Raw genomic sequence first — 7293 nt, forward strand, 5'->3', positions numbered from 1 at the left:
AGGCCATTTATGACGTCATTTTTTCCCTTAACCCATGTTTAACCATTTAAACAACCCAAAACACCCCTAAACCATGGTTAGTTACTCTAACTAACTAATCTTCCTCCTTCACCATTGTTAAACATCCTCCAAGTTTTTTGCTCCAAATTAACACTAATTCTTCCAATCTATCCTCCAAGTGCTGCAAGTGAACATTTAATTCGCGGCCTCTTATAAATTCGTCTTTAGGGTTTTTGAATTTTAGGGTTTTTGAATTTTAGGGTTAATAGATTATGATTTTGGTTAATTAACATAGGGCTTTTGTATTTTTCTTCGAATTAACCTATTAATTAAGCATATTATGTGATTTTTATTTGAATTAAGTAATCAACGACTTCTAACGTGGAATCGTAAATTGTTTCTTTTCGGTCCTCCTACTTTAGTGATCCCTCCCTTTTCCTTCACTGCTCGAATTTCTTGTCAATTTTGCAAAGTAAAAGATTCGTGACACTAATTTGTAGAGTGGTGTTCTTCAAGGAGGTTGAAGGTTAGAGGATTAAAGTGAAATTATGAGAGAGAAAGAATGGAAAAGGGGGTTTTAGTTTAGCTACGGTAATCATGGGTTAGGGGAATTTTAGTTTTATTTTTCTTTTTATTTTTGGTCTTTTAAATGCTTAACTAATGGTTAAATGTGGATTAAGGAGAAAAATGACGTCATAAATGGTCTAAAGTTGAGTATGGTAGTAAAATAAAATTTTCAAATTTTTTTACAGTAGTAATTCAATTTTTTTTTTAATTCGCGGTAGTAATTTTCAAAATGCTATTAACACGCTGTAGTAATTGGCAAATTTTCCTTTTTTTTTCTTGAAGATTCCTATTGAACATTCTCACAAATTCTCTTTCATTAGGGACTTCAATCATTTCAGCGGAAGTTTCGCCTTCCATTTATTGTAAAATGCAGTAAAACCTTCATTTTCTTTTTGTTTAAGAATTTCAAGTTCTCTATGGTCAGTTTCAACTTGAATATTACATTTGTATCTATCAATAAAATCATGTGTAATATTGTCCCAATCAGCAATTTTCTCAGCACCTATAGAAAAGAACCATTGTTGACATTTTAGTTCAAGTGAAAGAGAGAAAAACGAGGGGAAGACTTTCTTGTCGATGCCCTTGATCTCCATGATTGTCTCAAAAGCTTTCAAGTGGAAGTAGGGATTTTCAGGTAGCCTTGAACTTAGGGATGTCATTGAGAACTTCTGCAGAAGAAGGTCCTTGTCCATTGAGAACCCCTTAGAGCTTATGCCAAGGTACTTACAGTCGTTGGAGATTTGACTTAATCTATCTTCAATGCGCTTGATTGTCTCTGTTGGTACTTTCTTGTTAGGGTCCACCGCATTCTCCATTCGATTGCTAAGTCCCTTGAGCATTTCAGCAAGGTTATCCACGATTTCTTGGCGTCTATCGACATCTGCTTGCCTAACTGTCATTGGTTTTGCCTGTCTTCTTGTTTGAAACAGACTTTGGAAAAGGAGTACTTGTACGAAAGTGTTATCTTTGATTAAACGTCCTTCTTTCCTTTACTAAACACTGTAAAATTAAACCATTGACTCTTTTAATGACTTGACTCAAATTGACTTGTACTTTTATTGGGTTGAAGAAGCAAAAAATGGGTGCATATTTTGTGGGAATCAAGTATGGGGAATCAAGTTTTCAAGCAACATGACTTATGTTAGGAGGATAATATCCGACTTACCCCCCCTACAAAAATGACAGAAAAAACACATACAAGACTCTTAGCATGGCCATGGTGAAAAGACTCGTGAGTGAAGGTGATATGTTCAAAACTCGTGTAATGACCATGTGATTAGACTCAAACAAAGACCAAGTAATTAAGACCTCATTTATCTATTAAACCGGTTAATTATGGTGACTGGACACGAACACACATTGCATGTCGATGGGACTATCGCAGGATGCTGGAACCATCACGGTGTGATAAGACCATCGCGGTGCGTTGAAAGCTAGCGCTTTGCGCTACAGACCAGATTTACGCGCTGATACTGGAACATTAATCTAATATGTTTTGGGTGATTCTTTCGAAGGTTTTAAGCATATGGATTGCTAGGTTTTAGTCCTTGGTTAGTTGATTAGAATTTATTTACAAGAAACAAGTCAACACAAAGGGTTAGTTTAATCACAAACAAGGTATGCATAACTAAGAGATGCACAAGTAGTCACAATATGATGCACTAAGTTTGCCACCTGACCATTGCTCTAGTTCTCTAAGGTCAAGGATTATGGTGTTCAAGAGGATCCATGATTATGAGTCCGGATGCATCATTTGAATCTTATTAGGCGTGATTTCAAGTACAAATTCCCTTTAAACCTGCAAAAAGGGGCGTAATCAAGCAATAACAATAAATCATGAATAATCAAACAACATATAATAAATTCAAAAGTAATCATCATCATAATCAAATCATCATAATATCATCAATAGTAAGTTCCTAGGCATGATACTAAATGAATTAATAACAAATTAAATCCTAGCATGTCAATAATAATAACAAATCAAAGCTTTAACCTAAACATGATACTAGAAATCATAATCAACATCCTAAACATGATACTAGAAATCATAAAGACATCCTAACATGATATTAGAAATTAAAATATTATTCTAAACATGAATTCTACTCCAAAATCTAAGAGTAAAGATAGTAGATTTACTCACCTTGATGCCTCGGCTTTCTTGCTATTAAAACAATATATACGTTAATAAACTTTAAGAAAGATTAAATCAATAAAGTAAATAAATCAAACGAATACTCCTTCCGTGTTTTAATAAGTGTTACAGTTTGACCAAACACGCATGTCGATACACGATTTTGACCATTAATTTATGTAATTATATGTTAGTAAAATTATAATAAAATTGATATTATGAAAGTATACATTATAACGAATCCAACAATCTGTTATACAATAACATTTGTTTTTTTTATATATTAGTAAATTAATCAAGTCAATGCCATTATGTGAATAGTGAAAAAAGTCAAACCGTAACACTTATTAAAATACGGAGATGGTAATTGAAACATAGATTTGGGACCAAAACCTCAGAACTATCAACCTTTCATATTGAGGTCAAAGGCAACGTCGAGGTTGGGTAGGAGTATTCAAATCTCGTGAATGAGGTATTGTGACTGTTTGGGGAGAGTATCAAGGATGTAATTTGGATGTGTTTAGGCTAGGCTAAGAACATGAAAAATCAAGAGAGAGAATATTAAAGAGGGTATTGATGATGATTGTTGGTGATTGGAAACGGGATAAAACGATCTCTATTTATAAGGAAAAAAAGGGTAAAAGGATCATAAAAGAGTTAAAATTCAAATCAGAATATAACAGCTTTTATCGCGATGCGTTAGGTTCATCGCGACACAACAGGTCCATCGCGCTGCGGCAATACAGGTTCATCGTGGCACGATTGTTCTATCGTTTTACGATGGTTTTGAAAATATAAGAATCTGTATAGAGTCCGACTTCCAATAGAATTGGGTTAATTAGATTTCCGTACGTATTTTATTTTGACCGGGATTAAAATTATAAAAAAACAAATGTTTTATCCAACATCAAACTCTTAAATCTTTATCTTTTGGGGAAAAGGATAAATTAGAACCTTCTAGAGGATTCTAGAAGCTCCTAAGGAATCCTAATGGATTTAGGAATGGGATTAAGGTAATTGGACCACCCCACATGATCATAGGGCCGTAGGTAAGGCTTAGTTAGGACTCGATTTAGTATTTTGACCATAACTTATTCATTATAAGTCGAATTTGTGCTTATTATATATCGCTGGAAAGCTCTTTTCGTACCCCATCCAACTAAACAATAATTGAACTGAGATCATGGACCAAAATAAAATGGTTTAGATGTTTTTATAAATTGGACACGGAATGAATGATTTTAATGACACAAAATGAATGATTTTGGTTTAAAATAGTTTAGGAAAGGTTAGAAATGGCCGAGGCTAAAGGGAAATTCACGAGACTCTTTAACTCTTCACCTATCTTGATAATCAAAGACATGAAATTAAAGACACTCATCACTGAGTTTGGTTTTTGGGGAGACACAATTAGGTGTCTACAATTATTAATTGTCAGAAAAAGTAAGTCAATTAAGTTTTTAGAAAACATATTTTCGGGCAAAGTAAGTATTCTTTAACATATTATGTCGGTCAAAACATGCCAACAAAATAGGTACATATAAGCAGTGGCGGTTCCAGGAATTGCTCGTTATAGGTTTAGACTCTCCAAACAAATATAGGAATATCAAATATCATAATTCAAAATAAAATTTAACTTTTCCAATTCGGGTGTGGACACTACATTTCAATTATAACAACAAAAAAGCCAAAAAAAAAAGTTTAACTAAATTGCAATTGAACTTGACTTTCTACAATTTTTGCGATTTTGATACATGTTCTTTTCAAAATTACTCTAATCCTAACAATTTTACAATTCCAATCAAGCATTCACAACTTCAAATCTTCAATTAACAATATAATTAATAATATAAGTATATAAATTTTTTTGAATTTAATTAACAATTTAAAACTTAAAAAAAAAAAAACTATACTTGAATTGAAGAACAGATACAAGACTCCAACTCTCCAAGAGATGAAAAGAAGCCCACGAATTGAAGGCTGACCAATCTGTATAATTGGGATTTGGGGATAAGTTAAAAAAATTAATAAATAAATAAACAAGATGCTGGGTTAGTGGGTTTTAAACCCCTGACTTTTCCCTAAAAAAGGAATGCTGTATAATTTTTGCGATTTTGACACACGTTCTTTAAAAAATTATTTTTGAATATGAGAATAAAAAATTTATTATGTATTTTAATGTTATATTGTCATCCATGCCAAAAACCAAATTTTATTCAAGGTAAAAAGAACATTAAGAAGTCCTCTCACAACCGAGGTTACCAATGCAAAAAAAATCGAAGAGAATTTGGCAAAATTCGTGAATGTATGCAAAACTAGTTAGAAGAGAACATTAACAATCACACTACATCATTATCACAACAATTTGTACATATTGTATTACTTTGAGGCCCCAAGAGATATTGTGCCCTGAGCGGTTGCACAGGCCGCACATGCACTAAGGGTTAGGCCTGGCCAAAACTAATTTACTAACAAGACTACAAAAGAGTGGGTGTATTGAGTTAATAAGGTAATCTATCTATGAAAAGAGTTTAAAGATGAGAAAAGAGTAAAAGGTTGGTTTAAGCACCAATGCACCATTATGCCTCGCTCACGTTAAATGATACATAGTATATAACATTGTAACCTAACCTCATCATTTTCTTCTAATCATTACGTAGTATATAACATTGTAACCTAACCTCAAAGTTGTTGCCTTGTTTATTCCATATTTCCATACATATTAACATATATAATGCACAATTTCCATTGTTGATCTTGCTAGCTATCCTGTAGCAGGTAAAAAGAGTAAGAAATTTCGTGTTTCGACATCGAAAAAGACACTTCCAATAAATTTTGTTAAACAATTGCTTTTATTTGCAAATTACTTCTTCATGACTTTGAATGCGAATGATTACTAAAAGCCAATCATAAACTATACTATTTTTAACAAAGACTATAATTTATCAAACATAGACGATACATGTTGGGCTCAATCCTAGCACTGTTTAAGAGTAAGATTTACCCCACTTTCACATAAGTAAAGCATTTACAATAATTATTAAATAAAATACAACCAAATTATAGGTAAGAATAAATAGAAGAAAACATGGACTATGATGGTCATAATACCTGAATCGAACAATTTATCCTTCAAGACTTTGTCATCGACGTAGTCAAACTCCTACAACCACAAGTTAAACAATTACAATTGGTAAATTTCAAAATAAACTATGAAAGGAGAAAAAAGGAAATAAATTAGAGATTGAGTCATTGAGACATTACCCACATTGTTGCCGAAGTCATTCTTTGTTAACTAGGGGTGAAAGTTCGGTTTGCGGTTTTGATTATAGCCAAAACCGAATCCAATCCGAATTAATTTGGTTTCGGAAATCTTAATCTGAATCCAAACCATATTAAGATTCAACCCAATTCAAAGCAAACTGAATTAATTCGGTTTTTCAAATTAGAATCCAATCCAAACTGAAATTTATTCTCTTCTTTTGCAACATTCAAACCCGAAACCCGAACCTCACCTAGAAAATTCCTACAATCACTCAATCTTTTCTTGATAACTACATTCTTTGTGAGAGAGTAAGATATTGAGAAAGGAAAATTGAGAATTAGGAGGGGGGGTTTAGTTTATATTGACAGGCTAAAACCGTATTACCTAATAAAAAATAATTCCTAAGTCCTCTAGCTAAAGTAGACAGGGAAGTAGGGTCAAATCCACATGGAAACAAGTCTTTATATTCCTAATTAATTAAAATAATCTAAATTATTAAGTAACTAAACTATAGATATGACGAATTAAACTAAGGAGAATTAAAATAGGATGAAATCAATAAATAAAAGTCTAGGGTATAAGTTTACCAATAAACAATATTCTAGGGTAAAACATAATAATCAATCAACAATGCAATAATTAACCAGATCATATCATAAAGGGCTTTCGTTACGTATTACAATCACATAATTAATCTACCGGTATTAAATCGCATCTCTCGAATCTTGACTTAACCATTTATAAATTAACCTACCTACTGAAACTAAGCCTAAACGTCAATTCTCGAATCTCGAATCAATATTGCATAAGTCATACAATTAAACCAGGCCTAATCTAATTGCATAGTATTAAATCAATCAATAGGAAATTAATCAAGCATTGATAATCAACAATAATAAATTACCCCTTCATATTATTTATGGATCCCCATAACCTTAGAAAATAATCTACTCACACATGTTAAAATCTAAACTAAACAAAGTAATTAAACAAGACATGATGAATCAAAGCGATTAAATTACTGAAAATAAAAAGGGAAGAAATTGTTACCAAAATTAACGGAAATAATGAATTGGATAAACAAAGAGTTGTCGAGAGAGAAACAAGAGAGAAATCTAAGCTTAAAACTAAGTATGAGAATATTTTAGCTAATGAAAGAGATCATTGTATCAAAACTAAACAAAATGTATTTAAACAAAGCTTAAAAATCCTAATTAGAAACTAAGTAAAAAACGTCGAAAAAACACGGGCTCGGTCGGGCGCCATCTCGCCCGGTCGGGCCCGCCTTTTCTCGAGGGGGTACTTCTCTCGCGCCCGGTCAGGC

This window comes from Chenopodium album, chromosome 12 (genome assembly GCF_948465745.1).
Source record: "Chenopodium album chromosome 12, dcCheAlbu1.1, whole genome shotgun sequence".
NCBI classification, from domain to species: domain Eukaryota; kingdom Viridiplantae; phylum Streptophyta; class Magnoliopsida; order Caryophyllales; family Amaranthaceae; genus Chenopodium; species Chenopodium album.